At 37.4% G+C, this 23,826-nt stretch overlaps 1 protein-coding gene across 1 annotated transcript in view; it reads right to left on the bottom strand.

Annotated features, from left to right (window-relative positions):
* Positions 1–23,826, bottom strand: part of Cadm2 (cell adhesion molecule 2) — a 938,204-nt gene that overhangs the window by 585,203 nt on the left and 329,175 nt on the right. The window lies entirely within an intron of this gene.

Genomic DNA, 23,826 nt, shown 5'->3' with positions numbered 1-23,826 from the left:
ACACTCAGAGCCAGGGCACTGCAAGGAGACATCTCTCACCATCGAAATATACAAACTACTAAGCATATGTGGAAGTAAGGTCATTCTCAGGAAAAATTAGTAGAAACATTGACCCAAAACACAGTGATACCTTTTCATGACAAATGACCATTGCCTTAAGAGAAACAAAAAATAGGTAAAGAACTCAAGTACTGATGCACATTTGGAAATTCAACTTCACACTGGTCTGAATGGCTAAGATCAAAAACTCGGTTGACAACAGATGCTGGAAAGGATATGGAGAAAGAGGAACACTCCTCCATTGTTGGTGGGATTGAAAGCTAGTACAACCACTCTGGAAACCAGTCTGGAGGTTCGTCAGTAACTGGGCATTGCAGTACCTGAGGATCCAGCTATACCTCTCTTGGGCATATACCCAAAAGATGCTCCACCATACAACAAAGACACATGCTCCACTATGTTCATAGCAGCCTTATTTATAATAGCCAGAAGCTGGAAAGAACCCAGATGCCCCTCAATAGAAAATGTGGTACATCTACATAATGGAGTACTACTCAGCTATCAAAAAAAATGACTTCATGAAATTCATAGGCAAATGGATGGAACTACAAAATGTCATCCTGAGTGAGGTAACCCAATCACAGAAAAATACACATGGTATGCACTCACTGAAAAGTGGATATTAGCCCCAAAGCTGGAATTAACCCAGATACAATCTACCAATCACATGAAACTCAAGAAGGACAACCAAAGTGGAGATGCTTCAGTCCTTCTTAAAAGGGGGAATAAAAATATTCATAGAAGGAGATATAGAGACAAAGTTTGGAAAAGAGACTGAAGGAATGACCATTCAGAGCCTGTTCTACTTGGAAATCCAGCCCATATACATACAGCCACAAAACCCAGACAATATTGCTGATGCCAAGAATTGAATGCTGACAGGAGCCTGATATAGCTGTATCCTGAGAGGCTCTGCCAGAGCATGACAAATATAGAGGCGAATGCTAGCAGCAAACCATTGAACTGAGAACGGGGTCCCCATTGGAAGAATTAGAGAAAGGACTGAAGGAGCTGAAGGAGTTTGCAACCCCATAGGAAGAACAACAACACCAACCAACCAGGACCCCTAGAGCTCCCAGGGACTAAACCACCAACCTAAGAGCAAACAGGGTAAGAATCATGGCTCCAGCTGCATATGTAGCAGAGGATGGCCTTGTTGGGTACCAGTGGGAGAAGTCCTTGGTCCTGCCAAGACTGGAATATAGGGGAATGTCAGGGCGGGGAGGCAGGAAGGGGTGGGTGGTTGGGTGGGGGAACACCATTATAGAAGTAGGGAGAGGAAGGATGAGATGGGAGTTATTATGGACAGGGAACCGTGAAAGTGGATAACATTTGAAATGTAAATACAACATATCCAATAAAAATATTTCTAAGGAATAATAATAAAAAAATAAAATTTGATAAATAAAATATATCTACCCTCGAAAAAACCCAAATACATTGGAGAAGTAAAACAGAAGGAAAAGAGCCACAAGAAGGTATATAAATCAAAGACCCACTTGCTAGCAAAAGTCAGGAATCCCATAAAACACTAAGCTAGAAACCTTGTAATCACTGAGGACCAGTGCAGACTTATGCAGACCTTGCACACGGTACTCTTTCACTTTGAGGTCATAGGAGCTTCGTCCTTGTTGATTTGGAAGGCCTTGGTGTCCCTCATCCCTTTGGCTCTTACACTCTTTCAACTTCCAGTTCCTAGGTGTTCTCTGAGCCCTGATTGGAGGGATTTGATGGAGAAATTACATTTGTGAATAAAGGTTCCAAGGTCCCTTACTTTGCATATTTTCTACCTGCAGGTCTCTGGTTTTGATCCCATCTGCTGCAGAATGAACCTTTCCTGCTTATGGTTGGGCAAGGCATATTATGCTATACTGATTGTTCTTTTTAAAAAGTCAAATATATTCTGCATAACAAAAATTTCTCCCAACGTCAAAAACTTAATTTTTACTCAGATTCCCAAATAAATCTTACCTCAAATTTGGTGCTTATTGAATATGTTTGGTGTCATCCCCTAGCTTCTCATTTTCCAAAATAAATGTGTATGAACAAGGGACTAATTCATTTCATCTATGCCCTACCATTGGAATTGTCTTATTTCAAACTTCCAATAACTTTAAAAAAGTTTAAAATTAAATACTTGCAGCATTCAGGATTTGGTAAAAGCTTTAGACAAATTGCACCCTACTGTAGTAAAGATTTTCTAACACAAGAAGGGGGTAAGCTACATTCTGATGCATATTTTTCATTGGGCACTTTTGACATTAAATATAAAGTAATGGCTATCCCAAGGAAGTCCAGTATTAGAATTTGAGTGTGGCTGTAATTAGTCTCCATCAGCAGGATGGGTTTACCTGTGTGATTGTTCATGTGAAATGCATACAAATCCTGGAGCATCACTCATGAATTTAAATCAGAATGCTCATCAACTAAATGTTGGCAAGGTGAAAGATAAAAGCCAGCGAAGGTCCTTCCTAGCCTGTGTCACTAATGATAAACAGTATTAACTGCTTCTGTAGGCACTAATGCTGCTATCTCGGGAGCACAGGCAGCTACCATGAGAACTTTACAGCTGCACTAATCATACTTTTGTTTGTCACAAAACACAAAACAAAATCTCAACACGAAAGCAATAAATATTAGCATTTATGAACAAAAGAAGGTCACATAAATATGTAGCTCTCTAAATGTTCGGTGCATTCCTCATTAAACATCATGCTTGTTGTTATAGCACTTTATTATAGGTAGAGCAAAAATCCAAATGGAATTATAGAAAAAAAATTCATGAAACGTGAGCAGATTCTGCGAAAGATCATCTCTTATCTGAAGATAGAGGTTCAGTCAATATTTTAATGCCAAAAAATATTAATTTGGAAAAAGGAGATTATTTTCACAGAAATTAGTATTCTAAAATAGGATATTAAAAGTTTTCTTTGAGTTTATGGAAAATCTTGTTTTGTGGTATGACATTTATATGCAAATACTTTCAGAAAATTCTATTGCCTATAATTTGAAATGCAAAAATTCATTACTGAGTCAAATTTTAGGGTGTATACCATAAAACCAAGATAAATATAAAGAGATTTCTATATCTTATATGATGATTGACAAATTATAGGTGTCCCTCAAAACACCACAAGGATTCCATATCTATTGTCCTAAGGAAACATACATAAATTCAAAATAATGTACTCATGTCAAAATCCTAGAGAATATTTTGAACACTGTGTACTATTCATTTGCTTCTCAAATATTTAGATATTTCTATGTTTTACCAAAATTTTCTTCTTCTACTATATTTCCAATGAGATTAATAAAATGATGTTTCAAGAACTTTAAGTTAATCAACCACTTAGTTAACTCTGCTAATAATTATACAAAAGCCTTGTCCCTTCTATGCGATCGTTTAAAAAGTTGCATAGTAACTTCAGTAACTGCATCCCAATGCGGACATTGTTTGCGGTGTTAATTCTCAAGAGCAGCTAGATACCAGGCACACAATTTAGAAGATAGGTATGACTGGCCAGAGCATGCCCTTTAAGGCTGTAAAACTCTCTGATGAGTATTCAGACCGGAAGTCTTATGTTTGCTTTAGCTGAAGGCTATTTTGCTTCTCATAAATCACTGTGATGCTAGGATCTAAACTTTAAAGTTGTTTTGTAGAGTAAATTACATAACATATATTAGGTTATTAAAATAAAAGCTGAATTCATCATGTATGCAGTAATTGGCACATTATATTTAAATGGCTAACTTTTAGAAGTAGTTATTGAAGTAAATAAAATAACAAGTGAATTTATTGAGCACATTTATTCAAATATTGTTAATATAGCATATAAACTTCATATAGTTAATTTGCTAAGAACTATGATACTGAATATTTTATAGTGCAGAGGTTAATATGCTAATTTATATGGACAAAAATTAAGAACCAAGTTTTGTTTACTTAATGAAGTTAGTAAGTTCTGAACATTCAATTTTAGCAATCCAAAAATTAGTTCTATGAGTATTTGATTCTAAATGTTTGGTTTATGTGTGTGTGTGTGTGTGTGTGTGTGTGTGTGTGTAACTACAAAGATTTAGTTGTAAACCCCAATTCTACCACAGGGAGTCGTACGAATTTCACACAGGATTCTGCTCCTCTGAACATGATTTTTTTTAACCACTAAAATGTAGAATTAATACATGTAAAACACTTATTGGGGAACAGTCTCTGAATTTTGCAGATACTTTTGAAGAGTCCTTAAAAGATTGATATTTTGCTGCTCTTCAGACAAGGGAAAGAAAGGAAAGTTAAGTTTAAAGTCTGACTAGTCTTCATCCAAAGAGCTACTGACTGTCACACACAGACACAAACACATACACACACACACACACACACACACACACACACACACACTCACACACGCACACATTAAAAAGGAATTAGATGAAGACTTGCATCAAATTTTGCATCATTTGTCTTTGAAAAAGTCGCCATTTATTTCTATTCAGGACTTTAATACAACGCATTGACTTCATGAAGAATCAAGACAGTTTAAAATCCTCTATTCTTTCAATAAAATTTTAATTGTGAAATATGAAGGATAAAAACTACTATGAGAAATGCCTTAGAAGGGAAAGGCATGTATGAGAAGAGAAATGACATTTTAGAATGCTGGTAAACTGTATTGTGACAAAGGTTAAGTCACTCAATATTTACTGTTTCAAAGAAATGTGTAAAAAATTTTATTTTTCAAATTAAGCATTTCTATAAGGCATTGGTATGTATCCGAAAACTGTGTGGAGAGGCATCATAAATGTAAGGTCACTCTTGATAGCTGCCCCTTACCCAGTTTGAACATAAATCTCATCTATCAGAAAAACGCCTTGTGAGATATCAATTACTTATCCTATTACCACAGAAAAAACTAACTTTAGAAAAGTATCTGAAAATAATAATAATCCACACAGTGTTAGCCCCAGCACTCTAATCACTGCTATGTCTAATATCCGAGGCATCACTTCCAACGCTACTCTCTTTGCTCTTCCACATAACTGTTGATGAAGATAAAATTAGGTCATCAGAAGCTGGTCTAGGAGAGGCACGATGTCTCTCCATCACCACTGAACAACTCTTAGTGATTTACAACCCAGAGACTTAGAACTGAACACTATTGAGCATGCAGGTATTCCAGGCACATACAAAATTCAGCTGATAATAGCTTTAATAATTGCAATAAAAGAAATGAAGAGGTATCTTTGCTAAGAAGCAAGAAAAAGATATATGAATTAATTTTCCATTAGAGTTTTGCATTACAAAATACATCAGAGTTTTTTTAATTTCAATTATTTCTTCAATCTTGTCTCCTAAATATACCTCGGGATACAAATTTATTGATCCCATATAATGTTGTAGGCAATTGCCTGCAAACAAATAATATAATTGTAAGTATGCAAGGTCACTGTTATGGGACCATATAGAAAAATATAGAAGAGTTCATTAGAGCATTAGAGGAACATTATGGAGCACAAAGACAGAAAGGTTGGTTTCAGATAGTTCTGGTATAACGTGTCAATTTCTGGAACCTGGATAATTCATTTTATTTATTTTGAAGCTCATTTGTGTATTACCTCAACCCCAATCTGTAGTAATTCAATTCCCCTTCTATCAAAAACACTAATAGAAAACAAAATCTGTAGGGGTTGGGGATTTGGCTCAGTGGTAGAGCACTTGCCTAGCAAGCACAAGGCCCTGGGTTCGGTCCCCAGCTCCGAAAAAAAGAAAAAGAAAAAAATTTGTTATATGCTATGTAGGAATAAACAAAGATTTATTTATTTATTACGTATACAGTGCTCTGCTTGCATGTGTGACTACAGGCCAAAAGAGGGCTCCATATTGCATCATAGATGGTCATGAACCAGCATGTCATTGCTTGGAATAGAGTCAGGAGGTCTGGAAGAGCAGACAGGGCTCTTAGCCTCTGAATTATCTCTCCAGCCATCAAAAATATTTTGAATTTTGAATTTATATATCAAATGATCTACTAAAGAACAGTTTACAGTGTATTTATTCCCTTTGATGTGCAATATTTGTTTTCAGAAATTAATTGAAAGTGCATGTCTGAGTATGATTAAGGCAAGTCAGGAACATAGCTATCTGTGATAGTTTTTGACTACTTCTAACAACTTATTTGTATTTGTACGAGTGAATTGCTTAGAGGAATACATGTGTGCCACGTGCATGCTTGCTGCCTACAGATGTCGTCATTGAGTGTTCACCTGGAGCTGGAGGTACAGAAGAATTTATGCCACCTGATTGGATGCTGGAAACCTAACACAGGACAGGTCCTCTGCAGGAACTGTAGGCTTTCTTAACTGTCGAGTTACCTCTCAACCCCAATATGCAATAATTCAATTCCATTCCTATTAAAAACACTAATAGAAAACAAAAATTGTTTTATGTAATATAGCAATTGTTACATATACTTATTTAATAAAAATTCTAACTTTCAATTAGACTAAAATATAATGGTAAAATATACAATTAATATGAAATAATAAAATAATAATTCTTCAGCATATACTCATTAGTTAGCATAAAATATTGATATCGAAATTAGTCTTTAATATAACCCATTTGAAGGGCATTGGAAAGTAAATTCTACCATTAAGTTAAGTTTGTTAACCTTGCCTGACTTAATTTTTATGGAATAACTTAAAACCTCAATTATACAATATGGTTAATCCCCACCTAGCGTTAACATTTTTATGATAAAAGCTTTACAATGCTTTCCTCTCAGAGATTATAAATGAAAAATCACCACAAACAACAAGCCTAACCAAACAACACTCTGACTGCATTGTCATATTTATTATAAAACGCTTGGTTCGCTGCATTTTGGCATTTTATACAACTGGTTCTGACAGTGATTAACAGAGTTTGGGCCTCTGCAGTTTCACCCAGGAGAAATAAAACAAGCAGAATCCTCGCAGGTGTGTAATGGGCCAGAGCTTTACAATCTGTTCTGCAAAGTCAGACTTCAAAGACTTGAAAAATTCCAAAAGTTGGCAATGCCTCTGTCAACACAATTACTTAGGGTATTTTTTGAAGATTTCAAAGGGAACTGAGTGGCTAATTGAGAAGATTTCATCTCCAATTTGACTTTTGTGCAGGCCTTTCAGAAACCACATTTCACCAAACATCTCTATATTTCAGGTGTGCCGAACAAAACTCCACGAAGCCCGGAGTGGTTATGTATTGACTTGTGCTGCCAAGGAGACTTTACTTGTAGTTCTAGAAATGCTTAGCTGAAGCTGGGGAGTTGCTGCGAAGTGTCACTGCAATTACCAAATGACAATCAGGTATCAGCTAGTGGCTATGGCAGCCCCAGGACAAGTGACCATAATTGCTTCAGTGATTGCTTGATGTGAACTTAATATACAACTTAGCCAAGCAGGGTCAGGAAACACATGATCATTTCAATTATAGGAATGTTCATTTTCCCCGAGAGCTATTCACAGAGGAAGTTCAACAACTCTGCTTCAGTTTGCAGATGTGAGTTTGCCCATTTTGGCGGTTTCTCGGTTCTCCATGCATGCTTGGTGTATCGCGAAAACTATCTCATGTGCTGCAGTCACCTACTTACCCACTTCTCGATGGTATTTACTGTTCTACAAACAAGCACTTCAAACAAGCAAACCACCAAAAAGATATCAGCTAAATTGTATGTTCTGCATGAAGTCACCGGTGGGTGGATTTGTTTCTTTAATCTTTAATTTTATTCATATTTTTAATGAAAATATCCAGTAATCTATGTCAACCATTGTAATTACTAAACAGAAATGAAATAAATTGAATAATAGGCCAATATTTTTAGTCAATTTAAAAGCCAAAGGCTTTTATTGCGGTGATATTTTGCCTGGTGTATAGTTTCTCACTATTTCAAGTACATTTGGTGGAAATTGCTAGGGTCACAGATGCACACATTAACTGTATCAGTCAGGATGGCAAGAGAAAACACTTTCTACTGCAGCAAATTACAGCCTGCCTTCATTCTAGCACTCCTCTACATTGTATTCTGTAAAGGAGGAAGTAATTTTAACAAACAAAAAATTTAAAAAAAGGAAAACCACAAAAATAACATTTCCCCAAATATTTGACCAATCAAGAATATGCAACAATGCCAAGCAACCAGAGCTTCCAGGGACAAAGCCACTACCTAAAGACTATACATGGACTGACCCTGGACTCTGACCTCAGAGGTAGCATTGAATATCCTAGTAAGATCACCAGTGGAAGGGGAAGCCCTGGGTCCTGCTAAGACTGAACCCCCAGTGAACGGGATTGTTGGGGGGAGGGCGGCAATGGGGGGAGGATGGGGAGGGGAACACCCATAAAGAAGGGAAGGGGGAGGGGTTAGGGGGATGTTGGCCCGGAAACCGGGAAAGGGAATAACACTAGAAATGTAAATAAGAAATACTCAAGTTAGTAATAAAAAAAAAAAGGATGTGTAGAAATTGTTTGGCTTTTAAATCTAGTAACCAACCTCATGGTTTTAATGTGCGTATGTCTTAGAATATGAATAAGTAGAATATCACTTCACAAAATATTTTTTAACTGTGAGTAAGAAAATAAATCTAAGTGCAAATCAATGGTTTGGATGACTATTATACAACACTGTGCCTCGATTTGCCAATGCCAGTAGATATAAATCCATTTATCACTAAATTCTTGAAGCCTTCTCTTTGGGGAACGAGCATACAATCTACATGCAGCAGAAGAACCACAGGAGTTTGCTCACCAGCTTAGTTTCCTGAGCAAAGTTACTGCATCTCTCTACCAGGATGCTTTAGCAAGTTTCCATCAATAATGTTAACTTGAAGCGTGTGTTGACCTGACTGAACTTGAACCCACTGTAACATTTTATTACAAGGATTGGAGGCTATAATAACTCACCATTTTAATGAAAGAAGTAGACTGTTTTAGGTTGTACAAAAGCCATCATTTATATAGTGATGTTAATTTTGAGGGGTGATGTGCTTTAATCTCTCATATCTCTTGCCATTCTGTGACAGAAGTGCTGAAACCATCTGAAGGTTACAAACAATGCTCCCTAATAATGGGCTCTCATGTCCTTGTAGCTTTCACTTTGATGGATATCCACAGTGTTTTCCCATGGCATAATTCTACTGAGGAAAATCACATCTCGAAAACAGCTAGTACTCTCACCTTCAAATGTAGTTAGTACAGCTTATAAGAGAAATATCAACTAAAAGTAAACAAATTCAGTCTCACCTCTGAATGTTAGTCATTTTGCACTTGCAGATTTAATTAGGGAAAAAAGAAAAATGTTCACAGAACATAAAGAATTTCATATAGTAGAATTGTATAGAGGGTCTATATAAATGCTTTGTTTGTCATAAACAGTGATATTTTCATAATGAAAACTAAACCCATGTGTTCTTTAATATACCATTTTTAAATAATGCTTTATTATACGAATGGATAATCATTAGTGTTGAGAGACCAGCCCTGGAATGTAGACAGAGGATGAGTTACAACACTGATAGAAGATGAAGAGAAGTGATCATAGAGGGAATAGGAACAACAACAGACACCCTAATGGAGAACATGTAGAGCAAGCATAGCGCCTATGTATCCATCTCTTGCTTGGGTGACACCAGATTCCCCGAATGATTGACCATGTCTGATGGACCTCCTGTTGAAGTGGCCCTAGAAGGCAGAGCTGCTGGTGAGACTCAGCTCCAGTGGAGCTAAGGTCCCCTGGGAGTCTAGGATTTGGGTCGAGAGGTCTCAAAGTTCAGAGTCTGATTAGGGTTTTTCTTTTGAGGACCCTGTAATCAGTGCATGAGTAGGAGCTCCTGTGGCCCAAACATTACTTGGAATATGGCTATAACAACATTCTTGGTACTCATCATGAAGACCCGGTCCCCCAACACACCATAACTTGGTTATTTAGTACTTAGACATCAATGGGTCACATCAGCACACATATTTGGCAACACCAAGTTTCACTACGATTCCTCATTGCTGAACCTCTTGCAAACAAGCACTCGGAAGACTCCCAGCAAGCAAGAGACTCAAAAGAAGCCGAATTAAACTGAAAACCCAACCCCAATAGATTCACAAAGGTTACAAAGAAACACAAAGACTGTGATATATTCTCTACTCATGGCATTTCACAAAAAAACCACGGTCCCATCAAGGAGAATCCAAAACTGATGAGAAAGCTGAAATATATGAGAAAAAAATCATAGTCTTACTTAAAAAAATAAGAAGGAAGAATCAAAGAAATGCAGACATTGAATCTACCCAAGACCTCAAGAAGACAATCTCCAAATTGAACGTAACAGTAAATTTCACTGTTCTGGAAGAGAAAGTCTAAAACACAGAGAAAGAATAAAAATGCCAGAAGGAGCAGAACCCCCGGGTGGGTGTGGCTACTTCTACTCGGTGAGAAGCAGCAGCAATCAGAGCAGAAGGTAGGACTTACATATGATTTTTAGGGGGCATAGCTTTTCAAGGTGCAGATTGCCAGGTCAAGGACTCTTGGAATTTGAAGGACTGAACTTGGAGGAGCTCAGAAAATTGTGGGTTTTCCTGTTGAGAGATTGGTGGGTTTTCATGCTCCAGGGTTGGTTTCTATGGCAAGCTCTGGGATTGGTGGTTTTTCCACTTCAGGTAATGATGGGAATTTTTATTATTCTTGTAGCGTAAGGGCTGGCCAGTCTTTAGCCTGGGGGCTGGGAATAACCAGAACAACTGCTGGAAAAACATCAAGGCTATCCCTGCACTTCTGGTAGGCAGGAGTCAAAGACTTGGTGGAGGTGTTGGTGTCCTTATTCCTCCATGGGGAATCCTGCCTAGATCCAGGAGGTGGCCATTTCTGAAGTCTCTATTCCTCTTGCAGTAATTTGGGGTGCCAGAGTGAGTTGGTACCCAGAGAGGATCTTCCCCTTTTCAGAGGTAAAAGGGATGAGAGCAGAGGAGAGGGACCCTGTCAGGGGGACTGGGAGGAGAATAGGGAGGGGCGCAATCTGTATGTAAATGATAATGTGAATGGATAAATAAGAAACTGGAAGAGTGAAAGCATCAGGGATGTTCAGAAAGCTTGGATGGGCAGGGCCTGGGCACTTTTAAGCCTTGAGGTTTACAGTTAGCAAAGTAGACAACATTTACAAAGTGAACAAAGAGTCCACACTTGAGTTGGTGTGGACAGCCAACAGTTACTGTCATAGGTACAGGTATCTATCACCACAGATACATGTATTAACAAGCTTGCATATTTCCCATTGTGTACTATAATATCGTCTCAGAGCCAGTGCTAATGTGATATTGGATAAGTCCTACAGCATTTATTCACAATGTGGAGAAACATACATGGAAAGGCATGGAGCAACAGTAAAACCATGAATGTTAAAAGCAAATGAGATCAAATTGAAATTTTCATTTATTTTAAAATATGAGAATGAAAACTTCTCCCCCTGCCCCCGCTGCCATCTGCCAGCTCCTTATGTAAACAACTTTAACGCTGACTTACAGGTGAATATATAGAAAAGTTATCAAGGACAGTCATTCATTGGGGTTCTGAAAAGTAGCTTCTAAAGATATGCATGCCACTTTAATGAAAAGAGTGATGAGAGTAATTTCTAAATGACCTACAGATGTGTTTATATAGCACCTGCCTGTCATTATTGAGCACATACTTCATTTAATTCCAGGTACTTGGAGGGGGAACGAGTGAGCGACCGCATTCCCTGGTATTTATTATTCATATCAAGACATCTAGTCGTTTCCTCAAAAGAAAGATGTAGTTGATGAGCCAGTTTTGAGGACTATCCTGAAAGGTAGAAATATGATTTCTTTCCTCTCACATAGAAAAGTAGAATCACTTGGTGACACTGCACCTGCTTCTGAAAACACACAGATTTGCCAATGATGAGAACATCTGGTCATGAGAAGGGGAGGTGTCGATACTGCAGGGAGATCTAGGGACTTGCCATAATCCTTTTCATTGGGAAAGTCCTGCAACTGGTTGGAGGTTCACACAAAAGATGCTCACACAACACCTATATCTACCTATACATAATGTGAACAACAAAATATATGGAAGTAGGAATCAGACTAGTTAGGAAAGATGGTATCCATATGAGTCAGAGGGAATGCATTGCTAAAATTAAATAAAAGCAATAATGAAAATAATTGTCATCTAAAGATCTTGTCCAGATAATTGAAATCAAGAAAATGTCATCTATCCTACTTGAAGTGAGCAGTTTTGGTGTTTTAATTCGTGTTGTAGAAGTTTGCTATCCACAGAATATTGACAGAGGAGAGTTTGGGTGTAATAGCTTCTCAGAATACCACACAGTCCTTTGCTGTACTCAGATCTGAATATGCCTTTGGACCAGCTCATTCTAATATGGGGTTTGTAAAGCACAAGATAGACAATAACTGGGCGTCATCATCCTCTCCATGGTTTCCACTCTTTCCATGTAGGCTTTAGGTCGGTGTGGATAACAAAGCAAGCCTTTGGTATCCCAGACCAATCCAGAAAGGAAGGAAGGGAGGCAGGGAGGGAGGGAGGGAGGGAGGGAGGGAGGGAGGGAGGAGGGAGGGAAGGAGGGAGGGAGGGGAACAACTGGCTTAAGTTGTTTTTCAATTTTTCTCTTTCCTATCTCTATAACTGCATATTCTTCCTTACATCTGTAGTAGTATTGAAATCTATATTACAATCTTTTCCAAATAAACTTCATTTTTCTAAATTAAGAACAAGGTACATAATTCACAAAAAGTTTATAAACTTAATTGTTTTTAAACATATTTAACAGTGACATGTTTTATCATATTTTGGTGGTTGATAAATCCATAATATTCATCTTAGCTGAACTATAAAATAAAAGCAAAGTTCTCCAGCTTCCATTTGGCTATTCTAAAAATATTGACATTCACTGAGATGTGTAAACTTTAGGAATGGTTAGTTTTGCTGTTTTTTTTTAAAGAATTTTTTACAACAGTTTTTGTTAAAAAAAAATAGTTCTCTACATTCTCCACATTTTTTCCCTGGAAAACTCACAATTACTTACAAATTTAGAGCTACATTTTGAAGGTATGTAATTTGATCAAGCCACTAATCTGTACGTAGATGAGTCATATAGGGTTAAACTTTGTTTCGCCTTTCAGGATTAATTAGGTAAGAACAGTATATAAGTCATTGTATGTATACTGACAACTTTTATATCAACTTAATACAAGCTAGAGTCATAAGAGAAGTGGAATTTTAGAGAATGCCTCTATAAGATCCAGCTGCAGGCAAGACTGTTGGGCATTTTCTTAGTAAGTGATTTATGGGGTAGGCCCCAGTCAATTGTGGGTAGTGCCACTGCTGGGGTTGTGGTCCTGGGTTCTATAAGAAAGCAGGATGAGCAAGCCACACGGAGCAACTGGGCAAGTAGCCGCCCTCGATGGCCTCTGCAACTTTTCCTACTACAGATTCCTGCATGATGAGAGTTCCTCTATGACACCCTTTGATGATAAACAATAATATGGATTTGTAAGACAAATAAAACTTTCACTCCACAAGTAGGGTTGGTCATAGCATTTTCATCACAGCCATAGTTACCATGACTAAGGCATGGGATCCCAAATCTTTTTCAGAAATATTTCTAAGTAACGGTGCATTTTATATCTTAAACCTTGTACTGTCCCAATTAAAAAACAATACTCTCACAAATCCATGACTTGTTCAAATACTGAGCTCTAAAACATCTGTGTATAGTTTTGTTACCCAAGAAGTGTTTCTTTAGTTAATAGAATAATACACATACCAGGTCTGTGTGTCTTTGGTTCCTATTTTCTTTCATGTCTGAGTATATCTTGATAATCTTTAAAATCGTTCTCTCCACCTTTAAAGGTGCATTGCAATGATCTCCTGAGATGCTTCCAGTGGACTCAAATTACTTTGAAATGTTCAACCAAAGGATAACAAGAATAGACAGAGATTAATCAATTTCCTTTAGGAAGTCTGCCTTCTTATCCCAGGGAAATATGCTCATTTGCATGGTTGAAGTACAGCATACTGAGTTCTTGCCTCCTCTCCCCTTCTCAGCCAAGCCTAACATCCATGAATCACTGGCAAGTGTAATGAGGCCGGGAAAGACGTCCTGGTGGAGAGATGCTGCCCAGTCCTTTAGGATTCACGAGACGGTGATTTATTCCTGTTTAAGTTTACACAGAACTATTGTCACATTATTAAGTGCTTCAGAAAAGACTAATTGCTACCCAGTTGTTGGTTTTGCACAGTTTTATATTAAGTATAGAATAATGCATACAAGCTTCTCTCTCTTATGTAAGGCTCCAGTGGTTCTCACTGAAATCAATGTTTGGTTAACCAGGCACTAAAAAGCCGTAGTGCTATTATTTGTTTCTGGACCACATGTATATTATACTGTTAATTTAAAACTAACTGAACAGTGTGCAGTGAATATGTCATCATAATGAGGATTTCTTGCAGATGCTACAATAAACAGCCTGCCTCAGATTCGTTCTCTATATCTCCCAATTTCGTTATCAATTTTATCGGCTATGCAATTTATTTCCTTTGGTCAATCACTCGTTAAATTGGCTAGTATAATGCATCATAGCAAATAAGTTTTAGAAATCAGTAGACAGAAGCAAACACACATTTAGCTCACGGACCTGTAGCCGACTCCTGCTCACACCTACTGACGGCACTCCCAGACTGACTATCCTATTTGCTGCTCTTCATTTGACCAGACACTGGATTCACGTGCTGTTTATAAAGATGGCCTCCATAGTTCTGAGCTAGCTCAGCTACTTTGGAACGATTTATCTAGCACCCTACTCCAGGTAAACTCTGGCCTAGTTTGGCCAGTAACTTAGAATTGAACTTGAAGAAAGCGATTTTAGAACAGGGTTCAGCAATGTGGACATTGCACGTGTCACCATCTGCCAATATTTCTATTTTCTCATTATTCGAGGAAGAGTCGATACTGTCATCTAGTGGGTTAAGGGCTAGAACCTTTTCTTTTGGGGGGGGGAACTAGAACCTTTTGGTTATCTCATGAATAATGTCGTCTCCTAAGACAAAGAATGATCCTGACAGAATATAACTCATGTAAAATTTGAGATAAATTGGTATGCTTGTGTCTTAAAGAACTTAATTTCAAGTACATTTAAGCTGACCATAGAATGTTTTTGTGAAGACAGAGAAATCTTAATCTACTGTCTGTCATAATCCCAATGTCCCTTTTTTCTAGAGATTGAAGACTCTATCTGGTTTATCAGTATGTAATTATTCTCTGTCTGATATTACCAGTGCCTTAGAGCCCCACATCCACTTCCCCGTAGTAAATAGCTTTAAATAACTCAATGTCCACTCCTTGGGCACTGATAATAGACTTAGTCTTTCTGAAGAAAAAAGGTAGAGCAGTGCCTCTACTCTTATTTTCAGGGTTCAGCTGTTTGAATTACTTTATTGAGAGAAATTATATGAAATATAATACAGATAAGTCATAAGATGAGCATGGAGCATATTTGGTAAGTATTAGAGGTGTGGTATAGAAACATTTGTTAAGATGTATAAATGTACTACTCTGTAATCAGATGGGTATGATAAATAGGATATGTTTTGATTATAGTACTAGTTTATAATATATTGTGTTTTATAAGATACACAAACTAGGTCATTTTTAAGAGAGCTGATCTGAGTGGGAGAAAAATATTTCAGTAAGAGGAATTTAGAATACACTAGGTGGAAAAATGAAAATAATTTTGAAATCCACGTTTAACGACCTGGAATATATATTCCATGGTGCTTCATGTAGATATGTAGATAGAAAGTTTGGTTCAATATATACTATTTTGAAGGATGAATATGAATTTTCTAACATTTTACTTGATAGTCCTTCTCATGGTATACTTTGTGTAAACACTGTGACATAATTCTATATCTCATCTTGCCATCCCTCCTAGAGAAATAAACCATTTCCTTCCATGCATGAATATAAAATTCATACATATAAATGTCAAGATTTTAGTAGTTTTAAAAATTATTGATTCATCATTTTCCCTTAAAATTATGTTGACATGTAAAGGTGGTAGTGATACTTAAAATTATGTTGGAAAATATATACATGGATATGTATTTGTGTGTTTGAATGTGCATCTGTGTGTGTAGACCTCAATGCCAATAATCCATCTGACTAAAATTAAAAGATGAATATTCTCACTTGGTTTTTAAGCAGATAATACTCATGTGTAATTCCAATGCTCAAAAATTCATTATAAAGCAAGGGCAAATAATTACCTAATCCTTCAAGAATTTCAAGTGTATTGATTTTGGAAATGAGGACTTAAAACTATTGAGTGGAATGGAAGACAAAACCAGATATCTAATGAATATGTGTTTACTATTGAGTGAGAAATCAATTTCTGTAGCAACAACATATAACCAAGGAGGAATGAGTGGCACTTGGGACATGAAGATCTAAGAGGAAACTAACAAGAAGCCCTAGATAATGTCTTTATAATAAAAATATCTGACTGAAAACACAGAGAAACAAAACTTTAACAAGAGAAAACTTTAGTTAATTCACTGCAGTGGGAAATCAAATATAACATGAATCCCTGAATCTCTGTAAGTCAGGAATGTTTACATATGAATGAGGAAGGGAGGTAGGAAGTTGAAAACGTAAAGCAGAGAGGAAAGAAACAGAAATCATAGCATCAGTTGTAGTTTTCATTAGATTTCCTTCATTGCAATTTTTTGGGGGAGGGGCTACTATAATTTTTTAGTTAACTGCTGCCATACAATGAGAAACTGCTGCTCTCTTCTCTGTTACAAAAGCCATTGACTTCAACTTTCCTCAGGGTAGTTTGAGCTTTTCTAGTTTCCTCGGTGGGATATTCTTGTTCATTTCAATTCTAAACCCTAAACTGTAAGCAAGGAAAACAACCACACACCATTACACGGAAACAATAGCAAATGCATTAAACCATCTTATTAGAAGAGCCCAAAGAACTGATTATAACTTGGTCCTTTGAAAAACCGAGCAAATATGTGCACAGTGCATAGAGATAAATTAAATTCAGGGATGGATACAAGTGAAATAATTCATTTTGGACTGGCTTGAGTAACTTCTACTTAAGGATTTTCTAGCATTAAACATAAATCTCTCTAAAGCTTAGCATGATTCTGTGAACAGCGGCATATCATTGTGTTTGAGTACTTGAGGAAAGAAAATTCCAGTCCATTAGCAACTCTAACCACACTATGCTGTACATACTGGGAATGAAAGCTTATTAAAGAAGCTAATGGGGAGTAGACATGTCACTCAGTCATCTGCGTCAGTGGATGGACTACTGAAACATATAGTTAAGAACATCAGTGCACTGCCCTAATTACCGTGGAGGCCAACTTTGATATTCTTTTCTCAGTTCCTTACCATAATACGTAGATCATATTTTTTTCAAAAATAACAGAGCTCTACCATACAAACAACTGAGAACTACACAAACCTACTCGTCCCTATTTCCCCAAACATAGCAATATGTGAAGGGATTTCTAAATTTTAAAGGAAAGCTAACTTTTCCATGACTGTGCAATTGAAGCATCCTTCCAGATGGTTCACCTGTCCACCACTACAATGCCACTATTAACTCGTCAATTGGGAGACTCGCAGTGATTTTCCTATGCTTTTTAGCTGGCAGGACAGACATACTGCGTCAGACATACATTTTCCTTGAAAGTAAACTGCTCGTGTTTTATAAGTTCTTACTCTATCTGGTTTTATTTATAATACTTATATCATATCATACTTTAGATAGAGCAAAATAAGATATCTTCATGAGGTAAATTGTACTTTTCTGATAATTTTTATTTTAATAAATGTTAAAACCTACTCCAAATGTGGGTCATGTGCAATGTGCATATCTGTGTCAATATATAAAATATCACAATTTTAATATCTACTTGATATATAAAAGTGTCTAAAGACTAATAAAGTACAAGTTTGAATTTTGGCTCATCAGTAATGCTAACGATTCTTTCTATATCTCTCAGGATTTTTGTCCTTTTGTGTTTGCACAAAGAACATGTTGTGTGTTTGTATGTTAATATGTGCGAGGATGCATGCCTGCTCGTGTGTGTGTGTGTGTGTGTCTGTGTGTGTGTGTGCGTGTGTGTGTGTCTGCGCATGTGCACTTACTTCTCTCAAACAGGAAATTCATTCTTTATAATTAATTCAGGGAACAAAGAAATCAGTTATTTCCAGGTATGTCCAAACTGTATTTCTAAAATTTTTACACAGTTCCCCTCAAAGAAGGAATTTAAGTGTGGAACTGGATCCTAAATCTGGCTGTAAAATGAGACTACCCAGCAAAAGCCAGGCAGAGGCCACAGAACCTTCAGCTAATGTGGAAGCGTTTTTCCAAATTTCAGGACTCTGTGTCCTTGCAAGCAGCTGAGCAATTCCCCCATTCCCTGAGCCTGAGCTGTAAACTTTACACATGTGAGCAGCGCACCCTCACCAGCTCCTATGCCAGCAGTCTTTCTGAGCCTCTGTGTTCCCTGATCAAATGGAGCAGGTGGTTAAATATTCAAGGTCACTGGAGGGACAAGGTTTATTGTAGTTCATGGAACTGAGGATTAAGGATAAAAGCCAAGTGACAAGTCTTTACTCAGTTGCCCTACTGAAAACGCTAAAGGACAGCCGGCACTCTCCCCACGTTACTCTGCACTGCTGCTCGCTCTGATGTGAAACCTTGATGTTCCCATTTGACTGGACAAAATACCTTTAGTGTCAAAAAATGTAAATGATTCCTCCATCTTGTTTGTAACTGTGGCTGGCGAATTTCACCTTCAAATGTAAATCACACAGGTTAGCCCAGCGAGGAGGACTTCTTTCCATAGTTCAGTGCTGCTCGGCTTTTGTGGTCGGCTTCAATATGAGGTCAGTGATTTTAGCCATGTATTTTTCTAATTACACCTTTTCCAAAGAACTAAGTGACAAACCTAAAATTAGACTCCTAAGTCAAATGCTCGGTTCAGTATAGCTGAATCTTGCTTTTTAATAATTTGGAGAGCATTCATTCCTGGACTTGAAATATTTTGTTTGACCCCGTGTGTATGTATAACACTTCTACTAGTCTTCCAATGCCAAACCTGTTCAACTGATGGCGCTCTGTCTTCTTCAACTTGTTCCTTGTATCATGGGAGAAAGTAAATATGTCTCTTATCAGACAACTTACTTATGCATAAATTATATACTGTCTCCAGCTTTCACTATTTTAAGAGCACAAACTTTTTTTCTCAGATTCAGTAGATTTGTTCATAAAATTAAGAAATAGAAAATAAATATCGGGATAATAGGTAAAGGAGCTTTAAATTCCCTATTTGGGGAGGTAAATTACAAGGTATTGTACTTTTGATCTTGGTTCCAAGGGAAAGTACAGATGGGCTGGGAAAGAGAAGTCCCTCTCTGGAGATTTAGAAGAGGTTTTTTAAGACAAAGCCCCCACCTCCCAAACTCCTCCACCACCACCAACGCCAACTCCACCACTGCTACTACTCCTGCTGCCAATCCTTGATGAAGCGACAGATCTTGCTTGTCCAAACTCTTTTGTTTGATGGTGGAAGTGAATGAATACACCTAACTCAGGGTGAACCAGGGATTAAATACGTTTTGTAGGAAGGAATACCCAGAAAAGGGATGCTCAATGGCTAAACACTTGGGGTTCATCTAAATACATAATTAGCATGGAGAACTCCAGGTGTTTCTGCAACCATGACTGACTGCTATGGTCCTTTCAGTGAAGTGTCATGGTTAACTGTTCCAGGAAAAGTAGAGTGTGGAAGGGAGTTTCCTCCATCTTGCTGTTCTTAATTCTGAGATTCCATGGGGCTCTGAGCCTACTCAACTTTACCAGTTCTTCAATCTGCTGGTGCGGTTCACTTGTTCCACATTCTTGACTCGTACTTTGCCACTTCTGTTGGTAATGCTTGACTTCTGCACCAATACTTACTGTTCTGAATATCTCTCACGCATCACATTAGCTTTAACCATATTTTGGAGTTTTAGATGCGTTTTAATTTCTCTACATTTCCCTCTTATATTTAATGAGAAGTTATAAATTTTGTTTAAAACATAACTAGCAAGAATATTTTCATGCTCTTTATAATTGTTTAGAATATTCATTTTATTTAGCTTAGGTATGTTAGTGATGTATTCATAGAACCTTCTTCTTGGCAAATATATTTTAAAAGATGACACAGATAAAATAGAATTGGAGAATAAAACCAACCTTTAGCTCAATGGTTGCCTAGCATGAGCAAGGCCCTAGATTCAGTCCCAAGTACCTCATAAATACAAAAAATGCAGGCCAATAACAAATATATAAAAGCAGTAACGAGGTCAACAATATTAAAAATGGAGCTTGAATAATAATAAATACCCACTATTATATACGATTTGGATGTGAGTCCTTCCACACCATGATAGAGGCATTAAAATCAATTCTAGAACTTTGAGTTTTCCATTCAAGATGATTAAGGAGTAGGGGCAACGCTTAAATAACATACATAGAATAAGTTTAAAAGTTCCATCATTGACAGAAAATGACAAGATAATTTCTCTCCAAGGAGACTGATGGGGTTACTCATTTAGGGATACTGGAGTCAATCATCTTGGAAGATTATTAAATGAACTTTCAAAGAACAGTGACCATGTGTATAGGCATTCACTTATGATTATCACATTATTTAAATCAATTTTAGAAAACTATTATTATTCTATTTATATTAGTCCTGAAAGTCATCAGCAAGCTCTGTTTTCCTATTTGGGGGTTTTGGGGTGTTGTTGTTTTGTTTTGTTTTTTGATTTAACTGAACCTGAGGACTGGTAATGTGTCTCGGTATATTGTTTGTGACTGTGGTTTGAATCCCCATCAGCACGTACACTGAGTGAGGCAGCATACACCAGTAATCCTAGCACTTGGGAGACGGAAAATATGATTAGAAGTTCAAAATCATCTTCACATATACATATGAAGAAAATCAATTTCTTTTGAATTAGTACTTAATCTAAAAACAACCACAAGAAAAATGATGTTCTTCAAATTCTCTAAAATATCTTCCTGAGGAAGTTACAGAGAGCACTATGTGGTAATGAAATTTCCTGCTAAACATCCCACAGCATAGGCTTTAATTTTTAGTGGTTTTATTCCTTCATGAAATAGTGTTGCCAGATGGATTAACAATAAGAAAGTCAATATCTCCTCAGTAATTTTCAGTTGCATGAAAATCTTTGTCAAAGGCATATATCATTAAGGCATACATTTTCAGAAAACTTTCATATATTTTCTGAATAACAATGTGGAAACTAACTACTTACTTCTCCTGTATTGATTACTTACCTACTTCTCCTGTATTGATTACTTTCATCGTCCATAGAAATACTGAAGCAAGGAATAGTGTGTTTCTCTTTACTTTATTGTTAACTGTTATAGGTGTATTATAGCTTGTAATACAGAATTTTAAATAAGCAGGAGAGATTTCTGAAATTCTGAAGGTGACAGATATTTGGTCAGTAAGACCACATATTTATTGACAACTAATGACACCTTCATGGTGTACATGTCTGCAGTTTTTGTTAACTTATGACACATTGCTTATATAGTTTGCTGTAGCAATAGTGTACACAATTTGTTTCATAGGGATAAATTTCATAAGACTTCTGTAACATAGATGCCTAATAACCTCCCTAGTAGCTAGTTTTAAAAGTTACATTTATTCTCTCAGATAAATAGATGAAAAGAATATATTACTTAGGCTGAGCCAAGAGCATTTTTCTCCTCTCTTCCAACTATACCTAGACATAGGCCTAGAAGCTTCTAGCATCCAGTCTACATACAATCTAACCTTCCAGACCATCTTCTCTTGGCCTCTGAGTGAATTGCTCTGCTTCTCTACAAACTTACACTGGCAATCTGTTCTAACCTTCTGGTTCCTTCTTGTCTTCTCATTCTCTGCCTCAATTTGTCTATACCTTCAACTGTCTCTATAAAACTGTCCCAGTAAAATTAGTTCCTATCTATCTATCTATCTATCTATCTATCTATCTATCTATCTATCTATCTATCATCTATCTATCTTCTATCTTCTATCTTTCTATCTATATATATGTCTTTTGTTTCTGTGTGTTTCTCTATATCTCTGTCCTTTGCTCTGTCTCTTTTTCTGCACCCCAGTCCTTTTCTCTCTATCTCCTCTCAGTCTCTGACTTTTTCTGTCTCTGTCTCTCATTGCCTCTCCCCACACTAGTACTGTTCTCTTAACAGTCACATCTCTCCCCTCTGCTGCTCTCATGAGACTTGTGTGTATTTATCTCTGACTCATTCTGAAGACCATTCTCTTATTCATTACTCTGTCTGCTCCTCAATTAGATGTCACTTTCAAATATGGCTGCTTCCTTCTAAAAACTGACTTTTTCTTTTTGTCTTGGGTTAAAGGTGTGTGGTAAGTATGTGTTTCAACTCCAGCCAGGGGGATTAAAGGTGGGCCATTCCAGTAGAATACACAGACCTAGAAGTTCTTTGGACAGGATTACTTGCCAGAACGGCCATATTGTTGGATTAAAATTCCTCTACAGTTACTAGAATGTTATAGATTTGAAACCTATCTTCTTCATGTGATAATGTCAGCAAGTAAATTTCCACACTTAAAGAAAGAACAAGAAACTAGAAAGAAAGAATGAGACACTAAAGTCAAAAGTAGCCAAACTAGTGAGATGGTCATGAAACAGGAATCAAAGGAAAAAGGAAAGAGCACAGAAAAAGTGTGTGAGTGGATCAAGAGAAGCATTTAAAGACTTGTCCCTGTCACACTGATGAAAGTAAACAAAAAAATGTTTTCTCTTTCCTTTAAATTGTGTAAGGAGAAATACACATGCTATGTAGAGTCACATCGTTCTTTTAATGTTCAAAGGTGTATGTATATATATAAAAGGCAGGTTTGCTGGGAAGCTGCTCTTGGGTGGGTGAGTTCATGGGCCCCAAGAAGAAAGAGAGAGAGAGAGAGAGAGAGAGAGAGAGAGAGAGAGAGAGAGAGAGAGAGAGACATGCACACAGAGAGAAGAGAGGAAACGGGAAAGAGGGAGAGACCAAAATGTCTAGATCATATAGATCATATAGGGAAGAGACTCTGAGGGAAAGGCTGCCCACAGCTGGGCTGGAAAGTTCAAGGTTGGGGGCAGAGTATGCAATATAAGGACAGAGGGATGTTGGAAGATGTGTTTTATAAAAAGATAGAGAAACCAAGGCTATATTCGAGGAAGGCTCGGTATGGTGTGGAAGAAGGGTGCCTCTGTGGGCCCATGTTGAGTCTTCCCTTCCCCCTCAGGTACCAGCCATGGTATAGTATAGCATAGCATAGCATAGCATAGCATAGCATAGCATAGCATAGCATAGCATAGCATAGCATAGCATAGAGTTTATTCAGAGCATGGGGAGGAGAGTTGAGAGAGGAGGGGGGGAGGGAGGGAGAGGGAGAGGGAGCAAGAGGGAGAGAGAGAGGGAGAGGGAGGGGGAGGGGGGGAGAGAGAGAGAGAGAGAGAGAGAGAGAGAGAGAGAGAGAGAGAGAGAGAGAGAGAGAGAGGAAGGAGGCCGGCCATGAGTTGGAGGGAGGGACATGGGGAGAGAGAGTAAGGAAAAGGAGCAAGAGCATGTTCAAAGGTTTGTTTCACAATATAGTT

Source organism: Rattus rattus, chromosome 4 (assembly GCF_011064425.1).
Source record: "Rattus rattus isolate New Zealand chromosome 4, Rrattus_CSIRO_v1, whole genome shotgun sequence".
In the NCBI taxonomy this organism is placed as follows: domain Eukaryota; kingdom Metazoa; phylum Chordata; class Mammalia; order Rodentia; family Muridae; genus Rattus; species Rattus rattus.
This window is presented reverse-complemented; position numbering and strand designations above follow the sequence as displayed.